This window comes from Rhyacophila brunnea, unplaced genomic scaffold (genome assembly GCF_057557595.1).
Source record: "Rhyacophila brunnea isolate RB1 unplaced genomic scaffold, BYU_Rbru_1.0 scaffold_12, whole genome shotgun sequence".
NCBI lineage: Eukaryota > Metazoa > Arthropoda > Insecta > Trichoptera > Rhyacophilidae > Rhyacophila > Rhyacophila brunnea.
Genome location: NW_028232774.1, coordinates 8768414 through 8793542, shown reverse-complemented (window position 1 = coordinate 8793542; position 25129 = coordinate 8768414). Strand labels below are relative to the sequence as shown.

General features: G+C 31.0%; 1 protein-coding gene across 1 annotated transcript in view; it reads left to right on the top strand.

Annotated features, from left to right (window-relative positions):
• The window catches only part of CARPA (Carbonic anhydrase-related protein A), a 180490-nt gene that overhangs the window by 39101 nt on the left and 116260 nt on the right, over positions 1 to 25129 (top strand). The window lies entirely within an intron of this gene.

Here is a 25129-nt window from a genome sequence, read left to right as displayed (position 1 = left end):
AATCGCGGACCTTGTTAATTGCTACGCCGCTGCTACGATGGCTCTACGCTTCTACGCCGAGTACCTTATAACAGTATAGCGCCCCTCAAAATTGAAAAAATGAATTAAAATATTTTTTACACACGTAACAATAATGTCACTTTAACGTTTAACCAAAAACAACCGGAAAAATACACAATTTACGAATTATTAGCCGCAATATCTATGGACTTTCAGCTTTTGATTTCAGAAATTTACATTTTATATTATAAATAGACCCAGAATTTTCTAAAAGATTTGATACTCTAAACATAAAATATGTACTAATCTCATTGTATACATGTTTCAACTTTAACTTTAAACAGCTTTTTCACGTATTTTCCGTAGACCCAGGAATCTAAGATTCTGATGGTGCTGATGCGGTGACAATATAGTATACTAATATTTAATATTATTTGATGGAGTTTCAGTACTCCAACATGTGATCATTTTTTTTTATAACTAACTTTTTAGTGATGATATCGATCTGAAAATTTTACCGATAGATTCATTTTTGATAAATAATTATGAATGCAATAAAAATATCACAGCCTCATTTTATATTAGGAAGATATATTTTACCACGTTTTTCTTAGCTCGTATTCTTTTTTTTACAATATTTTTATTAGCTCGTATTCTTGTTTGTCCAGTAAACATCTTGCAATCGATTTTTAACTAACTTCCCGACTAGCTAGACATTTGAAACTTTTAGAATATATCAGAACACGACGACAATGCATTATTTTAATACTTTTAGTCATCTTTAAGCAGAATTGAATTCATTTTCAGTTATTTCTGTTTAGTATGGAAAGTTATTTCGGAAACAATTCGTAAAAAGTAACTATTATTGGTTGCTAAGGGGGTCCTAGCAACTAAATTATTAATATATACGTGCGTTATTATGGAAATCAATATGAAATGTCAAAATGACATTTCAGTATTCTATATTTGTTTTTTATTTACTTCATATCATGTAAAAGTTTGAGCATATTGAGCATAATAATTTAACAAAAAAATTAAAAAAGTTCTTTTTATCTTGTAATTATTTATATCTCCGTTTTGGCACTCAAACATTACAGTACACAAATGATTTAAACCGCTTTCTAAATTGAGTTACTATTGGCGATCGGCTATTGTATTTCAAATCAAAGTGGGTATTTCTTTAAATATTAACTAAAAAGCTTGCATCTTATACTGAGGAACACTGGCCCATTTACCAATTCGTTAATTTCATGGAATTCACACCACAATCGCTACGGGCTACGGCGATAACAGCGGATATAAACTGTTACTCTTAAAAATTCCCACTATAACCATATTAACTTCCATTTTATATATATTGATATCATGTAAACAATTAAAAAAAATATATAATAACTTTTTTTAATAACATTACGTAAATTAATAATTCCTTAAATACAAACAACATCTTTAAAAATAGTATTTTTTATGTTGGTTTAACAACCCGTACCGGAATCACTGCGTAAAATCGGGTCTGTCTTGGTAAAAGCGATCAAAATACTAAGTAATTACAATTTTCACCAATTAATAATGGCTTAATGAAGCGTTAATGCAGAAAGGTGAATTTTGGAGAGGCCTAATTAAGATCCTTGAAATGATAATAATGATTACTGACAATGACTTTTCGTAGATTAATAAAATATGTAATTCAAAATTATTTTTTTTTATTGAAAAAGATTCGATGAACTAATTTCAATATCCCTTTCGTCTAAGTCGGACAATACTTTTCTAAAAGGTGGATTAGCCTTAATAGATGATTGGTTTATGTGGAATTACGCATAAGGTTTTTTTTTCAATATTATTACACGCTATGTATCCTTCAATATGTAGAATACCTCCACAACCCCTTGCAAAATCTAGTGTACCTAATAAAATTGTTATGACAGTATTCTCTATTACAGTTGTAATATTAATCAATGACCTCAAACGAACGACACTAACCATGCAGTTTATATTTTTTTCCCGCCAAATGACATCTAATATCCGCTGCGTTTTAAATACGGAAGGAATAGAAATCGCGTCTCATATTTTACCACGTTTTTCTTAGCTCGTGTTCTTGTTTGTCCGGTGGTTGTTTATCTGGTACAAATCTTGCAATTGATTTTTAACTAACTTCCCGAGTAGCTAGGCATTTGAAACTTGACGTGCGTAGTATTAATTCAAAATATAAATTATTAACTATGACACATTACTTCTTTAACTTTTACCTATAGAAAACATTGACTTACTCAGTAAAATTATATTTTATTTCTGAAATTTATAAAATATAAAAGAATAGTTTTTATTCTTTTTAATTTTTCAGTTTTCATAATCTAAGAGAGATTTTACCACGTTTTTCTTAGCTCGTATTCTTGTTTGTCCGGTGGTTTTTTATCCAGTACAAATCTTGCAATTGATTTTTAACTAACTTCCCGACTAGATTGACATTTGAAACTTTTAGAATATATCAGACCACGATGCCAATGCATTCTTAATACTTTTAACCATCTTTAAGTAGAATTGAATTCATTTTCAGTTAATTCTGTTTTGTATGAAAAGTTATTTCGGAAGAAATCCGTAATCCAATCCACTATTATTGGTTGCTAAAGGGTTGGTCCTAGCAACTCAATTATTAATATATACGTGCGTTACTATGGAAATCAAAATGTCATTTCAGTATTCTATATTTGTTTGTTTGTTGCAAAATAGTAAAAAAATGATTTGTTGACAATTGCCTTATTTGTCGTAAATTATTAATACATAAAATTGTCAAGTTTATATGATTCAACAAAAAAATTAAAAATGTGGTATATAAAAAGGTCTTTTTATCTTGTAATTATTATTTTTAAACTATTTACATTTTACCAAGCAAAATTAGAATGCCGAACTGATAGATGTATATCTCAGGTAAGATACCACGAGTGTATTCACTATTGACTATAGTTTTTAATTAATTATTTTTTTATTTAAAGAATTATTCACAAGATTTAAGAATTTAACATTTTAAGTATTGAACATACATAATTTTTGAATACATTTCTGAGAAAATATATTAAAAACAAGAGAAAGAATCTTTTTAAAAAAAAGTAAGACAGCCCGCAGGAATCGAACCTGCATCTCTCGGGTTTTGCTCATGCAGTGCATCGAGTGACGGATTCGATGAGTGAGTGAGGATTTATAGAGTATCCTTCTTAAAACCTGATCAGTGCCACGGACGAGTTAACTCGCCAAAGCATGTATGTCGCGTCAGGCTACCGACGAATTAACTCGCGGGTTCTTGTAAACGTCGTAACTTTGAACTAACTATTCGTGTATATTTTATAAACAATATTCATGATTTTAGTTTAAAAATATTCACGATAAACTTGAGAAAAATGTTGATATGGTAATTTTTTACAAATATTTATCATTCTTTTCTTATTTCATATTTTATAAGGGATTTATTTTATTCCAAAAATAGCTGGCCTACAAGTGCCCACCTAGTAAAAATTGGTTGGCAGTTATAAGGTTTATAGAAATGCAGTCCATATATTACAAGAGATATTGTCGCAATTAACCTACTGATCTAGTTATGATTGAGAATATGCGGACAATCGTTTTTGCTCCATTGTTTTGTTTTGACAACAAAACATACATATTTAAGTATGTCACCCATGTAATGCTGAGTGTTGTCATTGCAACAATAATATTATACTATTATATTATCTACTATAATAAAATATTCTGAATTGAAATTTAAGTAGTAATAATAATTGCTATGGGTCTATTCTGTACTTATCGACCGCTAAAGTGATAAAGCGATATATATTATCAAACTTAGGGTAGGTTTGTATCAAAGTATTAGCACTTATTGTAACAATTACAATACGTTGGTTGTAATTGTTGCAATAAGCGTTACATTTTAACAGCGCCTCTCTTGCTGCTGTTAAAATATAGCACTTATTGGAACAATACAACCAAATTATTGTAATTATTACAATAAGTGCTAATACTTTGATACAAACAAACCCTAAGTTTGATAATATCTATCACTTTATCACTTTAGCGGTCGATAAGTATAGAATAGACGCACTAGTCACTATAGTAATTGCTAACCCCTATTAAAATAATATAACGTTAATAACACCATAAATTTTCTTTTAAAATAAAAAATACTTAGGTATTTTATACGTATTTATTTAGTTATGAATTAATTTCATACGTTATTTTTGTATACCTACCGTATATCATTTAATGGCCCAAAATATTATTTATTCAAATTGCCCGTGAAATTGCGTATGAAAATTACACGATACGGTTAGATTCCAATCGCCACTACATTGTATAGAAAACCGCCTTTGTATATTCGTTCACATAATATTATTATAATATGTGAACGAATATGTAATTTTCTATTTACTATAATAATATTTATCCTGTTGACAAAAACATATTCGCGTAGTTAGTTACATGACCACATTTAACTAATAATAATATCACTAATAATCATATTAATTTATAATATAAAATTAATACTATGTAATAACAATTGATTATGCTGAGTAAATGCGTTTTTAAATTCTGTACTCGAAGTCTTGTTATCAAATTTAATGATATTAATATTACTATTTCAAAAAGGGTAATTAAAAGAGGACAAGCCAAACGAAAATATTGAAACTCGACTCGTTGCTATGCAAATACTAGAAATAACAACTTATACCTACTACACAGATTGAAGTTCATGGAGTGTAATTAAATGATATGTATAAAATATTTATTAAATATAATAAAAACTTATATTTATATACCTAATAAAAAGCAATATTGAGTGTAGAGTACGTAAAACGCGCTGATTCTTCATCCGGGGAATACGAGTTTGATGCCTGGTGAGGTCACAATATATTTATATTATGATTTTTTCAAAGCCTGGACGATTTTCATTGTTTCCTTTATATAACTAACTACACTACTTTGTCACTACAATACTACCATTGGACCCCAAATTTGATTTTCGATGAGGTCACATTGTACTTTGTAATTTTTTAAAATCTGCACGTTTGTGATTTTTTCTCTTCTTTTACTAACTACATTACTATCATTGAGCCCCATGGCCTGTTGTAGTATTAAAAAGAATAAAGCATACATAATATACATGTTCAAATCTTTTTTACGCATAGCTATATATTATGTTGATTATAGTATGCGATTTACACTCGTTTAATTTTCTGCACCCTAATTGATTTAGGAAATTAATCAAAAAAAATACTTTCATATTAATAACTTCCGTTAAATTATACAATAATCACGTCTATACACGTGGATTTATTATTAGTCTAAATATAAATAAAAAAATAAACTATCGCGACAATAACTGTTTACACATAACAATGATAATTGTCGCCCCAATCTCATTTTTCAACTACTGTCATTGAGACGCGTAGATTGTTGTTGCGTAAAGGTTTTCTGGGCTTGCGCGGTGTAGTTCGTATTTTTTCCGATAGGTTCGGCAATATCTTTCTACTGTTTTTTCAAACTTTTTAAATCTATATAACTTGTACGATAATAGCTTCTGTAGGCGTGCATAGATTTACTGGCGCAAATAGTGTGTATTTAAATTATTGCGATAATAACTGTTGACACATAAAAGTGGTGACTGTCTCGCTAATCTCATTCTTCAATCGTAAGCAAGACAAGATTTTGACGTTGTGTGGTGTTATTTGACAGGTCGTGCAAATCGGTAAACATCAAAATGAGTCTCGGCACAGTGTAGTTCGTTTTTTTCCAAGCAGGCTTACTACTATTGTTTTACTGTGCAGTCGCAGATATCGCGCAATCCAAGCTGATTTTTTTTTAATCGTGCATGAAATATTGCAACTTGCACCATAATACGTATTTACACGGGCATTTTGTATTATGGCCGCGATAATACTTAGTGTCAGCAGTAAATCTATGAACGTGTAAACGAGCTATATCTTTTCAAAATTTGTTCATGTACATATTAAGTACGATTTTAATTACGACCTTTATTATTGGATCAAAATATTTTGATGTTCAAAAATAACACTAAATACGTACAGAGAAGTATACAGATATCCGTCAAAATGGTAAAACTCAATCGTTGGATTTAGCCTATTATCGTTCTGTTGAACTTCCGCGCAAGCACCGGATATTAAATTGGAAACATTTAATTACAATTCATTGCTGACTTGTATAATAGAAACATACGCTAGCGGATGCATTTGTTTGTATTTCCAATATATACAATCCAATAGATTCGATCAATAATTTTAGGAAACCTGAAACTTCAACTCCCATTATTATGGTATATTATAATATAAACCACATAATGAGAGTGAGCTTTGAAAAGTTTACAAATAGTTAACAAATGATTCAAATTTAAACAATTCAAAAATAATTAACTTCACGAATTGTAAATTTAATTAACATGCCTATATTTCATGAATGTTGGATTCAGTTATGATTTTTTTATAAAATGTAATTATAAATACGTTGACGCTAGTTTATATTGAATTATTCAAGTAGACAATTTAATTGATCACTTTCACATTATCGATTCGCAAAATTGTCCTGCAAAGTTTACCTTATTTATTTTCTTTTGAGTCATCATATATATCTATAATAGGGTAAGAGGTACAATCGTGGGCCACCCTCCAGTGATGGGCCACTCAGCAGTAAAACACAAAAAATAGGTATTTAAAAACGTAAGTTATGGTTATTTGTTCCTATATGTGACTCACAACATCATATACTTTGGTTCTAGCACATTATTTTCTGTATAGGTAACAAGACTTACCATATAAGTGACCATTTTGTATACCAAGTCACACGTTTTGCATTTTGTCTGACAATTGCTTAACTTTTTGTTAAGGAAATAACATACTTTGGAAGGTAAGGTCTCTTTAACTATATTACTAATTATACTTTTTATTTAATAATCGTTATGCTGGATATTCAAACATATAATTATGTTAAGTCTACGTCTATTTTAAATTAAAATGACGCATCTAGCTGGGTGGCCATTTACTGCACTAAATATATGTAGCAGTTGTATGATGGGCCGGGCTGGCCCATGACTGAAAAAAATGGTTTTTTACTTTTAATTAACTTTTTTATGCTAAATGAAATATTTATAATGCACTATGGTACCTACCGTTTTTATTTTCATATTTTTTTAATTTTAAGCAGTCGTTGGCCACGTGGCCGATCACTGAATTTGTACTGGCCCATCACTGTATTTAGAAACATTTAACTTCCCATTTCTTTCAGAATATCAAAATATTAAATAATTTAAGTTTAAAATATGATGTTAAAACTATAGATGATGCTGTTGCATACTTTTATAAAAATGGGGAATCACTATGTGAAGTTGCAAAAAAAAAATCGGAGTGCCACGATCGGTATCAATACATTGGAAATATTTTCTATCCGAATCTGGTTACTGTGGGTATAGAGTTTCCTATATTATTTATCGAAAGGCATAAGCCACATTTTATCAACCAAGTTAGTGAGCTTTGTCTAAAATTTTATTTGAAATACATCTTATAGCACTTAATGCACCTACGATTCTTCAGCTTATATATATAACTGTTTTCCCTCCAGTTAAAGCTGCAAAATAACGCAAAATGCTGTTTTCATTCTTAAAGATTTTACGATGTAGTGGGCATTTAAACAGAAGAAAACCTTAAAAATATTCAAAATACTAGCGGAGGTAAATAGATAAAACATTTTTTTTAAATTTTATCAAACAACAGCTAGAGCATAGAAAATATAACCCAATTAAATGCATATAATGTGTCAGTGCCGAAAGAGAATGCAACATGGCAATAGATACTGAACGCATGGAAGAAATAAATGAAAATATGGTAAATATAATATCTACAGTTCTAATTGAAACATTATCATGGCCTCAGATACCAAAAATAAACGATAAACATTTTTTACAAAGAGTTCCATTACTCATCACTTTGCAAAAATAAAGAGATATTTTAAGACCAAAAAAATGGAAAAGAAGAAAAGTGCAGAGAAAGATAAAAAAAGAAAGGCAAAAACAGCACATTTTAATGAGGAAATTGAAAGTAGAGGCAATCAAAAATAATAAAGTTTAAAAAATGGCGGCCAAAATCATTGTGCGATTTGTGAAATAATAAAACATCTTAATAAATTAGAATGTTCAGTGTATAAAGATAGCTTCCATTCAAATTGCGTTCCAAAATCTCAGCAGGTCCATGTCCCAATTGAGATTGATGTTTTATTTAGTGACTCAGGGGATGAAGTATTCAACAGACAGGTCAATAATTTTCTAAGACCTTAGAATCCACTCTCTGTCACTCTATCCTCTTTTATTACATCAACGGTGAGATAAAAGAGTATGTTTGTTGATTATATCATAAGATTAGACACTTCGATTCAATATTTTTTTGAAAAGTAAGTCTTAGTTGTTTAATTTATTCAGAAAAAGGCGGGTGGCCCATCACTGTCTGGAAAGTGGCTGATCACTATCTGAAAGTGGCCCATCACTGTACTTTTTGCGATTTTTTTTTCTTTTATATTTTTTGTAAAAACCATGTTTGGTGTTATAAACAATGTACACATATATATCAATGTACATGCTTTGTAAACACGAAAAAAAATTTCATTTCAATAAAACCGCATTAATAAGCTTGTTCTGACCGATCAAAGCAAGCCATTCGCTTAACTGGCCCATCATTGTACCTCTTACCCTACTAATAATACAATAATTGCCGTGTGTTTGTCTGTTTTTATTCATTTATAACTTATTCAAAAACTAACACACCGATATTAATGAAGCTAACATCACCCAAGAATACATAATATATTATATTATTATTGATATAAACTAAGATTATAATTAACTATTTCTTTTATTCAACGAATAATTCACAAGATTTAAAAATATATCATTCTGATTATTGAACATTTATATAATTTTGAAAAACACTTTCTGAGAGAATATATTAAAAACTTAAGCATGACACATGAACATCACAAACAGATCTCGTAATACTGCGAGGATCGAATTTTAAGACCTTAAGCATTCAAAATTGGAGGCTAAAGAGTTTGAATAGACCTTGATCGAGGCAGATGCTGGATAAAAACAAATTAATATAAAATTATATCAGATATATTTTATGCTAGAGATCACCGATAAAAAAGAACATATTATTATTATATAATATACACAATGACAAAAAAAGCGATCAGTCATGTAATATAGTTGCAAATTATTGACAAAGAATTTGTTCAACTTCATCTTGCACTTGCGCTTCACCTAATATTGCTGCAAGTGCGTTCTTATTGAAAAGTTTATCTTGTGATATCAAGAATTGGGATAAAAGTAATCTTAGTTTAACATATATAATTTTAAAAACACTTTCTGAGAGAATATATTATAACCAATAGAAAAAATATTTTTTAAATAAAAGTAAGCCAACCCGACGGGGAATCGAATTCCGTATCTCCCAGGTAGATTAACTTGATTGAAGTAGCTTGATTTGGAAGAGCACTGATGAGTAGGTATTAAAATTGACCAATAGTTAAAATTTGTCGCATTTAGTATGTCACCTCGTAACATAGTGGTAATGCGCGGATCAGGGCGTAAACCTGGAAGATACGGAGTTCGATTCCCCGGCGGGTTGGCTTACTTTTTTTCAAAAAAGATTTTTTCTATTGGTTATAATATATTCTCTCAGAAAGTGTTTTTAAAAATTATATATGTTCAACTAAGATTACTTTTATCCCAATTCTTGATATCACAAGATAAACTTTTCAATAAGAACGCACTTGCAGAAATATTAGGTGAAGCGCAAGTGCAAGATGAAGTTGAACATATTCTTTGTCAATAATTTGCAACTATATTGGGTGACTGATCGCTCTTTTTGTTATTGTGTATATTATATTATAATATTATGTTCTTTTTTATCGGTAATCGCTAGCATAAAATATATTTGAGATCATTTTATATTAATTTGTTCTCATCCAGCATCCACCTCCATCAAGGTCTATTCAAACTCTTTAGCCTCCAATTTTGAATGCTTAAGGTCTTAAAATTCGATCCTCGCAGTATTACGAGATCTGTTTGTGATGTTTATGTGTCATGCTTTAGTTTTTTCATCCTAAGCTGGTATCGCATCGATTCAAGACATCCCAGTTTATAGACTATACGATGTGTGACGATCTTAATCTATATCTTGTATCATTAATGAGACCAACGATACGATGCAGCACACCCGCTTAAAAGAGCCCCGCAATATTTAGTCATGAATCCAACTTCCGAGCTATACGACATGATAACTGATTATTTGACAAACTACCAAGCCAAACTGATCAACATAAACTAAAAGTTGACTGAAACTGATTTTTTTTAAGGGTGTGTGTAATTTTTCCGATGACAGAATTAAAATATCATATAGACTAAATTGCATACATTTTTAAATTATCAATACACATTAATTAAAAAAAATTATATAAAAAACAGAAATGAACAGTTATGAAAAATACGGGTTCCTTGAACAAATTCATCTTATTATAACATAATATTTTGTAGTTATTTTTATCATTAAAATTTAGTTTACTCAAATACTGTAGGATGATTTTTTAATAATTCACTAATTAAATTTAAAAAAATTATGTTTTTAATACTGTTTCCAAAATATATTTAATTTACTAGTTATAACTAAAATACTGTACTTAAATTTTAGTTATTTTAGAGTTATTTATATTAGTTGAGAATTAGAGTTATTTTTTATACATAGACTCCTTAGATAAATTGAACACTTTCAATGGGCACTCATAATCATCTTAAAAAATATGTGTAGCATTTAATTTTCAATTTTTGCATACATTGTAGCCAAAAAGTCTAGACCACTAATAGGCAGTAATAAGTAGTATGATTAATGATAGGCCAAACACACTACACAATTTGGTGTTAACACAATATTAGGGAACAAAAAAAATGAATGAAACTTTTATGACTCGGTTTATTTCTCCACTAAGTAATTATTACTATGGATGGCTGGTGTAAAAAAAAACTATTTCATCGTAACGTGTGGTTTTAAAATATGGCCGGTTTTTTACAATGGCTATTTTACAAGGCAATAATATCGCCTAGCATTAGCGCGTTCAAAAGTAAATTGGAAATTTTTCGACCCGAATCGAAAATAATACATACCCACGGCCAAAATAATTATTATTGGAAAACGCAATAAAATTGAAAGCCAACCAACACGCGCCGTGAAAAGAGATATGCATCTGATAAAGGACATTTAGGTTTTCGAATTAATTATTTACGGGTGAAATCCAAATGGAAAAAATATCCATTCATTAGGTTAATTTTTTACATTTTATAAAAGGTTTTGTCAGTCAGACTTGGCTGTCGAATTTGGCTGGGTGACCCGAATTGAAAATCAATCATAAAAAATCAATTTAATTACACTATAGACCGGCCATTTTTTCTGTATTGTAATATTCATTACGCGTTATAAATTTGAGTATTTGAATTAAATTGATTTGGGCGATTCCAATTATATTTACAATAGTATTTTAACTGTTTTTTCAATTTATTTATTTATTTATAACATATTGTGGACATTATAAATTATTAGTTTAAGACGTTCACAATATTATTATAAAGAAAGAAAAAAAGAAGTGATAAAAGCGATAAAAATGAAAATATAAAAAGACAACATAATATAAACATACAAAGCAATGACAATACTGACAATACAATTTTACATCTATAGAAGTTCAAAAAAGTACACCGAGCTTGTTAAGGAGGCCCTATTTTAAGAATTTATAAAAAAGCGTCCACCCAAACTCACCCTCTCGCAAGTGGAATATATCAACAGCCGAAGCAATTTTGTTGAACATAGTTATCGCCCTCCCAATTGGCATTACCAGTGGTCTACCATTACTTATACTAATAAATATTTAATTCCTTGTTTAAAATATTTGATTTTTTTAGAATTCTATAGATGCTCCATAAATGAAAAATTACTTTGTCTTACCGATTTTTTTATTTTTTTTAGATTTAACAGCCAAAAATTTTTTTACAGACAAAATTTATGAAATTTCTTCTCGATAGAAAGTCGACACAGTTTTTAGCTCTTCCACTAAAAAATATTTTTAACCTGGAAATTTAAGAAATAATGAATAAAGAATCCGTTTTTTAGAATTTTAGATTCCATTCAGTTTTTTAATGCAGTTTGCGGTTGTTAGTTTAGCCATGTTACTATTTCCAGATTTCTTGAAAACATTGTTGTTGATTTCTCTAGAAATCAGAATTCTCGAAATTTTAAAATATTAATTTCTCGAGATTAGGCTTTTCTGATTTTCTGTCGAGAATTCTTAAGACGAGATTTCTTCATCACACCCTCTAGTAAGCGGTGCATTTGTACAGGTTTAATATTCACCACTTCAGTTATTTATTTTAATAAGTATAATAATATAATAATTGTTCATATTATAAATATTGTGTTTCGTAAGCAATATTAGTACAATAAAAATAATAAAATTCCCAGAAACACACCCATCGAAAACGTGTTCGATGACGTCATATTATATTCTTTTTGAATATTTGATAGGTTTTTTACTATACATATTCAATAAAAATTAGTGGTGTGCACTATTTTTTGATCAAGGGGTATTTTATCAAGAAAAAATATTAAAAGTACCATTCAACTATGTGATTTTTAACTATACATATCACATCTAAAAATACAATATTTAACAAATTTTCCTAATTTTAATTAGTTTTTATTGTCATTTTTAATTAATTTAAAAATTATAATTTAAGATATTATCACCGAATACGAATTTGACGACGGTCGGTCTATATGACTCAATGAGTTAGGACGTGGACGATTTATCGCAGTAGTTTTGAAACTCAAACCCTACACTAAATATATCGCTATTTTAAATACAAACATGTCACCCATAACGAAACTGAAACTGCAAAATAAGTAAAATAAATATATTTTTACCAACAAAAATAATATTTTATGAAAAATAACTCTCGATCTGATTAAGGTAAATTTCGCTGAAGTCAGTGGATTAAAAATGTTGGAAAACCTGTTTGTAAAATTATTAAAAACCATAAAATGCCTCTTGTGACAAGTGACAAGACGTGGCTCTTGGGTCGCCCCGTTAGCATCACTTATATATGAGATCAGGAAAACTCTGAGTAAACAGTATTAAGTATACTGTAATTAAATATCCTGTACATATACACCCGATCCTCTTTTTGCACGCCTTTTTTTTTGCACGGTTTTGAAATAACACGGTTTAGAAAAAAAAATCGATTATTTTTTATTTACACTGATTTTTTTTGTTTTATCGCGGTTTAAAAATAACTAAAAAGAATAAAAATAAGTATGTATGTACATATTTATCAAAAAATTGCGTTGCAATGGACCGCACACCACTGGTGCATACATATTATATTGTCACCAGATACCGCCCAAACATACATACGTATCTACATACATAGCGCCACTAGTCAGTCACTTCGGGTTCGATACGAGAGTCGCGCCGCGTGCTACGGCGTCAGCGTTATTAAATATTTCCAGCGACGAGTGATTTTTTGCCAGCGAAAAACAGCAGTAAACGCGCACGTTTATTTTCAAGTAGCGACACTGAATGAATATTATATTTTTCTATGTAAAATTTAATTTAAAAAGAAAACTATGTATTTTTATATATAAGTAGGTACAATTTTTTATGTAATAGTAAATAAATTCAATTTGTTTTTGAGTTCGAGAATTTCGTATGATGATTTTAAGTTATGGAACCTATCTACCATTTTTGTATGGGCACCTTAACTTTTTTACACGGTTTTGTTTTGCATGGTAGTCTTTGAAACGTATTCCCCGTGCAAAAAGAGGATCGGGTGTACTACTTGTATCTAAGGTATTTGATACTTAGACATCAATACTGCTAATGGCCCAATAAACGTGTTTCTACATAAATAATAATACCTCATACATATTTCAGTATGCCACACACAATTACGTATATTATAATAATTAAAAAGGAAAACGAGATTATCCATTAATTACGCGGGCCATTCGTAGCGTGACGTCACGTATCACAAACCTACAGACGTATGTATTTACTGAGCAAGTCATCTCAAACTTCACATATTCCTATTAATTGTAAATGATTAAAAATAAAAAATAAATGGACCATATTGGTTCTCGTCGCATCGATGGCGAAGCGACGTTGAACCTGGCTTAACCACGTAATACTGATTTCTCAAGAATGTATCTCGACCTGTCTTATTTTTTCTTCAAATCAAATAGATCTAATGAAGAGATGCAAGCAATATAGAGTTTTAGAGATGCGTTTTTGTCTTTGTGTTCATAATCTCAGACTGATAAAAGGGCATGGAAAAATAATAAATAATAAATAACTCTTGGTTGTAATAATATAATTTATTCAATCAAAATATACCTAATGCATATCATAAATAACTATTGCTTTTTTATTATATTAATTGATTTTTTTTTATTACATGAGACATACTAAAAAATATTCCTTTATATACAGTAACTGATAACTTACATTTTAAACTTTTAAAATTAATCAATAAGTCCTCTTCGTTAACCATGTCCGCTCCTTAGTTGGATCATATTATAGACACCATACGATGCTTTCATTAATGCTAGCATCTCGTGGCTTCACCGTATACACTCTGTTACGACAACAGTATTAAATTTAACGGCTTTCCAGGACGCCAGTAATTCTCTTCAGGCGTCCGCAGCACGTAACCTAGCCAGGTTCATCGTTGCTTCTTCACTTTCAGCGTGATGACGAGGCCGCTTGATCTGCTCTCTTATCTTCTCGTTACTCTTAAAGTCGTACCCACCACACACCCAATACTTGTCACAAATACCAATACTCAAAGCTCAGTCTACGATGTTTCTACTTTGTAAGGTGCCATGATTCACTATAAAACAGTACCGACAGAATAGGCAGCATTTGGTCATGACTCCCAGATACTCATTTGCTGCTCAGACACTGCATTTAGTTGAATTTTGCTGACACCATTCCCATTCGGATAGCGAGCTGTCTTTATAAAGTGCCATTTTCCGTAGTGTGGACCTCCAAGTATTTGAAGCCATCAACACTCTTGACACATAGAGAGAGTTGACAGCTTCATTCAATAAGTAACTATGTTAAAACATTCAAAACAAAAATATGTAAATCAAAGAAATACTTACAATTTACAAGATCTGTTATAAAATGTGCATTCGTTGAAGATTTTCATATTGTATTACTATTGTGACTTTATTACATTTTACTCCTGGGCTTTCTAATAGACTGGACACATAGCTCGAAGAAGGGTCAATAATTGGACAAATTTAGTCATTCGGTGGTACCCAAGAGATATAAAATGACCGCAAGGTAGACCTAGAGGCCGCTAGATCGATGAAATAATTAAGTTCTGCGTTAGTAAGTGGTAACGCAACGCACATAACTGAGAAAAGTGGAATTAGCTTAGAGAGGTCTTCATTCAGCAGTGGATAAGTCAGTCTCAGTCTGATGATGATGACTCCTCTTGCAATTATATTATATCCCTTACTTGTTGATACTGTCACCAAATATACCCTTCCCCCCAAAGAATGCCTCAAATCACACATCAGTAATCTAATCACAAATTTAAGAACAACGTTAAATGACCAGCGCTGCAAAAGTTTGCAACCCCCGATAAATATTATAAAAGAAATACTTCGCAAACAAATGGCGCTACCCGCTTGGTAGGAGCGACAAAAATCTGACCTTGAAAGCACAGGCAGACAAGCAAAATTCCCGTTGTTTTGCCGATACGCTTGCATTGTTGCGTTGTTATCCATTTTTCAATTTGTGCTCGTTATACAATGTCATTCTCCCCAAACATCAAAAATGCCCAAATAGAGGACTCCACTACAACACACACGTGAGTTCCATATGGTATTAATACTCAGTTCCTGCAGTACTGATTCATTTTCTCTGTATTCCATCCAGAATTACCACCTCTATATTTCAAATACTTTGATTACTTTCCTATAAACGTATCTACGTTAAAATACCTGTTAATACATGGTATACTTATTAAAGTAAGTGTATATTTGATCTCTAACTAATTTTCCATTTCCTTTTACAGACATAAATTAAATTGAATAATATCCGTTTTGAAGAACCACTGTTTTGAAATTTATACCTTGGGTCGCACCTTATACACCGGTCCCGCCGGTTCTAACGTACAGGAATCACGCAAATGCCTAATAAAACGAGAATACACCGGCGTTGATTTGAAACACCCTCCAGATAAGTTTATACCCGCTGTTAGCTTTGTGAGACTGGTTTTAGCATCCTGTGAATGAGTGTTTGTAGTGGGTAAATTGTGATTCATTAATTTGAGTTATTTTGAGCATACCTACCGTGTAAGTAGCTAACTAGTTACTAACTCAAGACGAGATGGTGCTACTAGTTTGAAATTTGAAAATTCAAATTGAATATTGTTCTTATTTTAAATATACGGTCACTTTTTACTCTCCTTGGTCATTGTCTCGTGGTTGAGGTTCACCTTGAACTTTTTTCATCGTTTGAGCGACCAAAACTTTTCACTCTTGTCGATCCTCTGCTTCTTTAAGTGGGCAAAGTAAATGCTGCCCGAAGTCAGTTCATTTACTTGGTCGCTCTAGGTTTCTAAAGGTTTAATTACATTGGCAGACGCGCAACGCGCAGACCCAACCCGATCCAACAACCGTCATGGTCAACGTTTTAACACTATTTGCAATTACACGCAATGGTTCAATTGCGTTGATCCTTGTTTTTGATTTGTTTAAAATAAACATAGTTTTGCTATTATTAAAAATATAGATTGACCAAAAACTAGATATTTCTTAGATTGGTGGCTCAACACTGAACGTATTTCCGCGCAATTTTACGTCAAGAAAACTGAGCTGTCAAACTTAGCGAGTATCTGTTGAAATTTGCGCGGCCGTTTGACATTTATATAAAGTTTTATATACTTGTTGTTAATTTACATCATGAATAACTGGGCGAGCTTGAATCTCCAAGCCAATCGATTAAGACTAATTGTAGCGAATATGGCTGAATGTCAACTGGCGTGTATTCATTCGACGAGGACCGTGTCTTCAGCGCTAGTCCATATATTTTTTTGAGATTTCACCATCTTGTAGTTATTGAAATCGAGCAGTAGAATGAACGACCGTTTGCGTGGCTTGCAAGCGGGCGCGTATTCGGCTATTTTCGTACGCTTTCGGCAATTTTCGCTTGCTAATGAATGGATCGCACGACGGAATAATACAAAATTTTCCACTTTTGTCCCGATCGCTCACGATCCTTGAAAACCATAGAGAATAGAGTTTGACAGTCGTGGCAGACGATCGGGCGAGACGCAATCTGCCAATGTAATTTGAGGTTAAGTTTTGGAATATATTTGCTGCTTGTAGAAGGTTAGCATAATTGATAACCATTAACTTTGTCTTATTCCTATTAATAAGTATGCCGTATTAGTATCTTTCTTCCTCTACCCGATGTCACCTTTTAAAACTCGTCAACCATAACATTAAAAAAAAAAGAATTAAATGTCAAATAACACGGCTGTATTTAAACAATATTTATTTTTAAAACTTTGATTTCGAAAAAAGGCAACTGTTTTGATCTATGAATCCATCATCAGATTAGTACGTTATTATAAATTATAAATATTTTACAATATACTAGCAATATCTCACTTCATCCGCGAAAAATAACAAAAGAACAAATGGATAGAAATATACACAATGAAAAATAAACAGATTTATAATATTATATTCGCGCCCTTTTCAACTCATAGCTCTTCTCATATTATTGCAAGTGTGGTTTATTCAGAAGTTTGCTTTCAGATATCGAGAATGAAAATCAAACTCTAGTTGGTCGGTACTGGCAATAAAAATCTATAATTAACCAACTATATATCATATATGTATCCAGAAGTTTTTTAGTTATAATTAAATAATTAGACAGCAAGGCAGATACTCATTTTTTTATTGGTAGGTATCAATAGATTATGAAACCCAACTGTCAATATCACCAATATAAAATTCAATATTCATTTCGTTAAGGCTAAGGGCAGTGTGATTTTTGACAGTAGTGTTCCTCAAATGGTTTTCGTGGAACCCCAGGGTTAAGTTGATTCAGTGTATTTTCAGCGATTTTTAAATAAATCCAGTTGATTTGTTGAGTTGCAGGCACTCATCATCATAATATTATGAAGCACTGATCGCGACCTCCTTTTTTAGTAGCCAAGTAACATGCAACCCTTCGCCATATTGCCATATTCACCATTTTGTCAGTCAGGAAACACACTTTAAATAATTATCATTTATTCACCATCAACCATCATAATATCACATGAAATTGCATCACACAGTCAAATATTTTAATATGATATTCATTGAGAAAAATAGCACCGCAGGCGACTTTTTTAATTATTCAAAAATTTGTGGTAATAAAGCCTAAGCCCGGGCCCTAAGGCTAAAGCTCTGTCAGCCTCCTCTGGTCAGCCAAGGTCTTAAGCGTAACGTATTCAACCAATGTGTGCTACCCGTGCTCACGTATGCATAAATGAAACATGGACTCGTAATGTAGAATAAACTCAAAAATTAACAAACAGGGAAGTATTTTGCTTACCTGAAAACTTCGCGTAGATAGACTTGACTACGAGAGTTATAAAAATTGTAAATGCAGCAATAAAACAAAAATGTTACCGCAAAGTAATTATACACTCTACATTAGAGGTTATTTTTTCTTTTTAAAGCTAACTTTTTGTGAATATTTTACATAGTAATATTGGAATTAATTTTAATTATGGTTCACAGCAATGTGTTGTACTCTAAAGAGGTCAAAAATTAAGAATTTGGGTTATATTGATTGTTCAAGCTTTAGCATGCAGGCTTTAAAGGAAAAATATGATGACCTATCTTTCTGATCATCAATAAAATAATGATAATAATTAATTAAAATATACCGACCATTAATAAAGAGTATACATGTTGTAATATAATTTAAAAATAAATAACTGTTCAATGAATAAATTCTACAGTAAATTCTTCGTGGAAAAACAAAACTGTTTTTTTAAAGGTAGGTACATTAATTTTATAACTGCTAGGTTTTTTATTATTAAAAATATTTGATTTTTAAAAACCTTTGGACCAAGTGGAATGTTTTACAGTGTGGGTTTAGTATAATGTTGTAATTCTTAATTATAATATCAAGAACCATAGTAGTAGTACATAGCATTTTCTGCAAAATGTTTATTTTTGACTTTTTTCAAAATTATACATTGTATTTATTATTTAATCATGCATTATGATACAATTGGAGAGTTTATGTTTTTTATGGTTAAATTTTCAATTACAATTAAATTAATTTCCTACCTATTTTTACAACGTTTTTCTTAGCTCGTATTCTTATTTGTCCGGTGGTTCTTTGTTCGGTACAAATCTTTCAATCGATTTTTAACTAACTTCCCGATTAGCTATACATTTGAAACTTTTAGAATATATCAGAACACGATGCCAATGCATTTTTTTAATACGTTTAGCCATCTTTAAGGAGAATTGAATTCATTTTCAGTTAATTCTGTTTTGTATGAAAAGTTATTTCGACACAATTATTGGTTGCTAGGGCTCTGGGGTCCAAGCAACTAAATTAATAATATATACGTGCGTTACTATGAAAATCAATATGACATGTCAAGTACAAATTTTTTTGAACGTTTAAGCTAGTTAAGTCAAGTTTATATGGTTCAACAGAAAATTTAAAAACGTTGTATATAAAAAGTTCTTTTTATCTTGTAATTATTTAATATTATGTGTAGCATATAGAGTGACGTTTTGCAGTCTTAGTTTTATAAATTATTTCTCACCTTTTGCCGGGTACTCATTAGCGAGCGGTAACTATAACTGTTCCAGTGGGTCTTATCGACCTTATCGACCGTTAAAGTGATAAAGTGATAAATATTATCAAATTTTATTATTGTAACAATTACAATAAGTTGGTAGTAATTATTAGATAGCAGCAAGAGCTGTTAAAATTTAGCACTTATTGCAACAATTACAAACATCTTATTGTAATTGTTACAATAAGTGCTAATAGTTTGATACAAACCTACCTTTAGTTCGATAATATTTATCACTTTATCACTTTAGCGGTCGATAAGTATAGAATAGACCCACAGATACTGTAACCAACTCTAGATACGAAATAATTATTAATTAAGATCGCGAACTAACTATTTGGCATCCATACTGGTTAATATATTAGCGCATCTATTCTATACACAATACTGCTATCGGCCGCTATTATCGGCTATCGAGAGTAGTTTTTCATATTTTTGTATAAAATTATTATAATTATTTTTATAATAAGCTAGTTGTAATTGTTACAATGAGTGCTATGTTTTAACAATACCTCTCTTGGTTGTGCTAGTTTTTAGAGCGAGATAGACAGTTTGACTGTTTATAAGGCTAACTTATTGTAACAATAAAATTATAATATCTCAATACAAAAATATGATAAACTACCCTCGGTAACCGCCGATAGCGTCTGATAGCAGTCTTGTGTATTTAATAGATGCGCTGCAACGATAATAGTTACAACTCGCTAATGATACCCGGCATTACGTTTACCAATTATTTTGGTTAATGAGTTCATTGCCATAAAATGTTTTATAATTAAATAGAGTTTATTTACCCAGTCATATTGTGCGATTGATAAAACTTTATATTAACAATACAGAGAGAGTATTTTATTAAATAAATACCTATTAGTAATTTTTAATTGCTGTCTATAGTGTTTTTATAATAACAGCTGATCAAAAGGAAATTAAAACCATTATCGGGTTTGAAAATCAATAATTAGCGACATCTTGCGGTGAAACGTATAATTAACTACAATTCGAAACAGTAAAACTTCGTGAATAAGTAATATACTTTTAACAAATAAATTCAAAGTGTATTTTCTAGTAGGTACATCTAATCAAAAGATAAATGACCCAACTCAATCGATTTTTGGCGGAAGATTGCCTTCCCGATTTCGAAAAGTTTTACACTAAGTAAATATACAGGGAAAATTTGATGTAGCTATTTTCTTCAGTATAGCTGATCTTTTACTTTTAGAGCATAGTTAGTATAGTAGAGTTATTTGAAGTAATTATTATGTTATTACTACCTACTAAATTTATGCAAACTAATAACAATATTCTGTCTTCCTTATTGGAGTTTCTCAGAATAACTACTTTGTGAAAATAGTAATATTATATAATTAAGTATTACGTCCACATACTTGGTATTGTTTTTTTTTTATATGGCTATATAATACATAATGTTTAATTAATAAACACAGAAATGGTTGTTTATTGTTTCATGTATATTTAAATATTACATGATTGTATGGCTTTATTATTTTGGTAGTTTTGTGTATATTGCCGACGAATAATACAGTATGCGAAGAAAGATTATTCAATTAATAGACTATTTGTGAACTGCTTGATTGAAAGGTTTGATATAGACTACTCATTATAAAATATTATAATATAATGTGATAAGTTCAGTTAATATTAGTTTATGTCAAGTGTTTTTGTTATCAACGGGTACTTCATTATCGATTGAGACTGTTAGTTCTATTTTATGTCAATAGATGTTACTAAAGTTATAGCATAAATGAGATCAGGTGACATGACGATAATGTATTTCTAACATAACTGTCCTACTCTACTTAACTTGATGGTGTCATTTTCACGAGTTTATTATTGTTGTTGACGTGACAGTAGGAAAAATAGTTTGGACGTATAAATTCGCGCAAACTTGTCGTTTCATTATATTTTTTCAGTGTAATATCCAAAATAACTTAGGACGCGAGGCTCAATCTGTAAAATCGTGCAAAACCAGGCCCGTATACAGTCTTTCTGTACTTGATGGCGCCCATCGATCATACAAAATATACAATTTGTTCCAAGCGATCATTAGCACCAATTAGTGACGTCACGGTTGACGTTAGTATTTTTAGTGTCCCGTCAAAATAGTGGGCAAACATTACGGGCTCGTTTGTAACGATGTAATTTACAAGATTAAATTATGTTCTGTAAGGCGAGAGCACAAAAAATGCCAACACAATGCACGTCCGCTCAACAACGCATATTCATTCCTCCGAGGTCAACCCTCAGCTAATCAACCCTTTCAAATATTTATTCCCAATACACCATGGTTCAGGGTAACAAAATCAAAAAATATATCATAAGGGATATTTTTCAGATGAATATTTTTTGACACGCCAGATTCTAATTTCTTACATTTTTTCTACTGAATACTCAATTACTAATATGCAAGACAAATTTAAATGAGGTTACTGCCAAAAGTTGTTAAGTCTGGAAATCATGTTATGGAGTAATTGCAATTTGAAGTTTGACATACCCTGTAAAATCAGGTATAATCAAGACCTGAACAAAAACGATGCATGAGTGTGAGTGAGAAAGTATTCGGCACCCTTATAATCTCTGCGACACGCGCTAGAATAAGATAAAAGGTCTACATATATTTTAGTTAGTTTCCAAAAGTATCGCTGACAAATCGCGGTGAATCGCTTCACGTAGCGTCGTAGCTCGTGTTGCTAAATTGCTATTTTTTTGTGTTAAACATAAAGTCAGTGGTAAATATTTTTAGTTAATTAAGTAGGAAAGATGGTTCTGTGTGTTGTATTAAATATGGTACCGTACTGATAAGCAAGAAGATGGTATTACGTTTCATAGGTAAGTTGATACATGTTCGTGATAATTTATTTATATATTATTATATATTTTAATATCAGTGACCTAGTATTTCTTTAAAATAACTTAAATTATGGATATCTTTACCTAATGGTTGCATTTTGACAGCTAAAAAATACTATATAACGTAAAAAATAGAAAATTATATTTTAATTCTGAGCGTCTAGTGCGATCACTTTGGGCGAGCACTACCGAAATGGTCTATGGTCTCGAATATTTGTAGACGAATGCGTTCGCTCGCTCACAAACCAAACGCATGGCACGCAGCTTCATTTAGAAATGCAACGGGTGGCGTCTAGATGTATCTATAGTCTATGGGCATAATGCTAATTTGTTTGTGCTATATGTGCATGTTCTATATATTGCACGACCTGGATAGGGCGAGCACAATTTCGCGCCACTTCCTTCGATCCATCGCCAACTCTTGCGTATCCCGCCATGCCAGACCTACAGCGCGTTTATAGACACATAATCCGTTGTTAACTCTAAATACCTAAATTATCGGTTTACCAACTTTTGGCAGCAATCCCACAATGCGTATTTTTGCTACAATTCTGGTGCACATTGAAAAATAATAGGTATATGTTAAATTATATGCTCGTACAGTTAAAATCTAAATAGATGATATCATAAAATTATCTAAAAAATCAAAAGAAATCAAAAGAATCAAGAGAAGAAAAAAACAATCGTGAAAGTTTCAAACATTATACTAGATACTTTTGGTAGATTTTTAAATGTCCTCAGTTATCTTGTGTGTATCAAAGTATATATTCTATAAACATACCTGAGTCGATAACTTAGAGAGCGAAAGATGATATTAAAATAAATTAGGGTATCAAAATTCTTATTTTTAATTATTTAATAAAATGCTTGTTAAACCACGTATTCTATTTATAATCATTAGTCAGTCATTGATGGATATTGAGGAATAAAACTTTTTAATGTAAGATAATTTATGGAAGTATCCTTAAACATAATATTGTAATAATTTATGTATTTCAATCATCACAATTAGAATTAAGAACGTTATTCACATAATGAAAACATAGCATTACTCAAATTATAGTATTGTAAAATAATATTGCTGTAGTCATAATATTTACGCGCCATACTGTAAAAACAAACCCTTTATGTTTACTTTTCAATGGGACCGCGTAAAGCCCCGTTAGCCGCCACTTCCGGCCGTAGCCGGCGCCTACCTTACCGACGCAGTTTCCGCCAAACCGGATGTGGCCGGCGTCCTTTCCTTTTTGCCGCCCCGCGACTGGATTTCCAGCTCTTTTGTACCCCGACGCCCCAAGGAAGGCTTTGGGATCGTCGGATGGAGCCGCATTGTTTGCACGCAGCCGACTGTTTAAGGCCTGACGAGGTTGTTTGATGTTTGAGTGAATAAATCATTCAGCTTAAAAATTTGCGAAAGCTATCTGTTACGAGGCGATAACTTTTTGAATGAAGAACTTAATTAATAGATTATGCCGACGAAGGTATCAAATACTAGATATGGTATGTCCAGCTAAAATACCAAATATTCTTCGTAAATTATACATAGATTATACAAAAATATCTAAAAATTCACAAACCGTAGAAAATTATTCAAACCAGACGAAATTTTCGTTAAGACCATGAATACCAGAGAATAAGCATGAATTTAAAACAAAGGTATTATATATTGAGATAAACCATTTATTTAAAGACCAAATATATTTTTTTAATATATAAATTCTAAGTAAATATTTAATACTCGTGATAATCCTTTTTTTTGCTCATGTCTAATCCTAATACAATCATATTATTGTAGGCCTCCAGAGCAGAGGTTTTTTATTGATATGTTTTTTACGAGAAATGGATATTAGCCACTTGCTCAACCAATTAAGTCGATACTCTGACTTCTAACACAAATTGAAAAACAATAATATGTGTATTTTCCGGACTCATGATTTGAATCTGGGACGCACGACACTATACGTCAACGCGTAAGCCGGCCATTGTGGACGTCGAATATTAATCGATAATAACTACAATAAGTAATTTATTGCATACTGTTACTCCTTGTAAATATTTCTGTATTATTACATTTAAATAATTATCATGATCTTTTTTTTCTTTATAAAAATCGTACAATTTGAGTTCATTTTCTCTTTTTTCTACATTGAATGAATAAGACCAATGAATTCTTCCAATTGCTTTGTACAATTGTTTTTATTGTATAAAAAAAAACAGACAAAATCATATCTACTGTAATTGTTGGGTCATTGTGGTAATAAAACTAACCTAATCTAT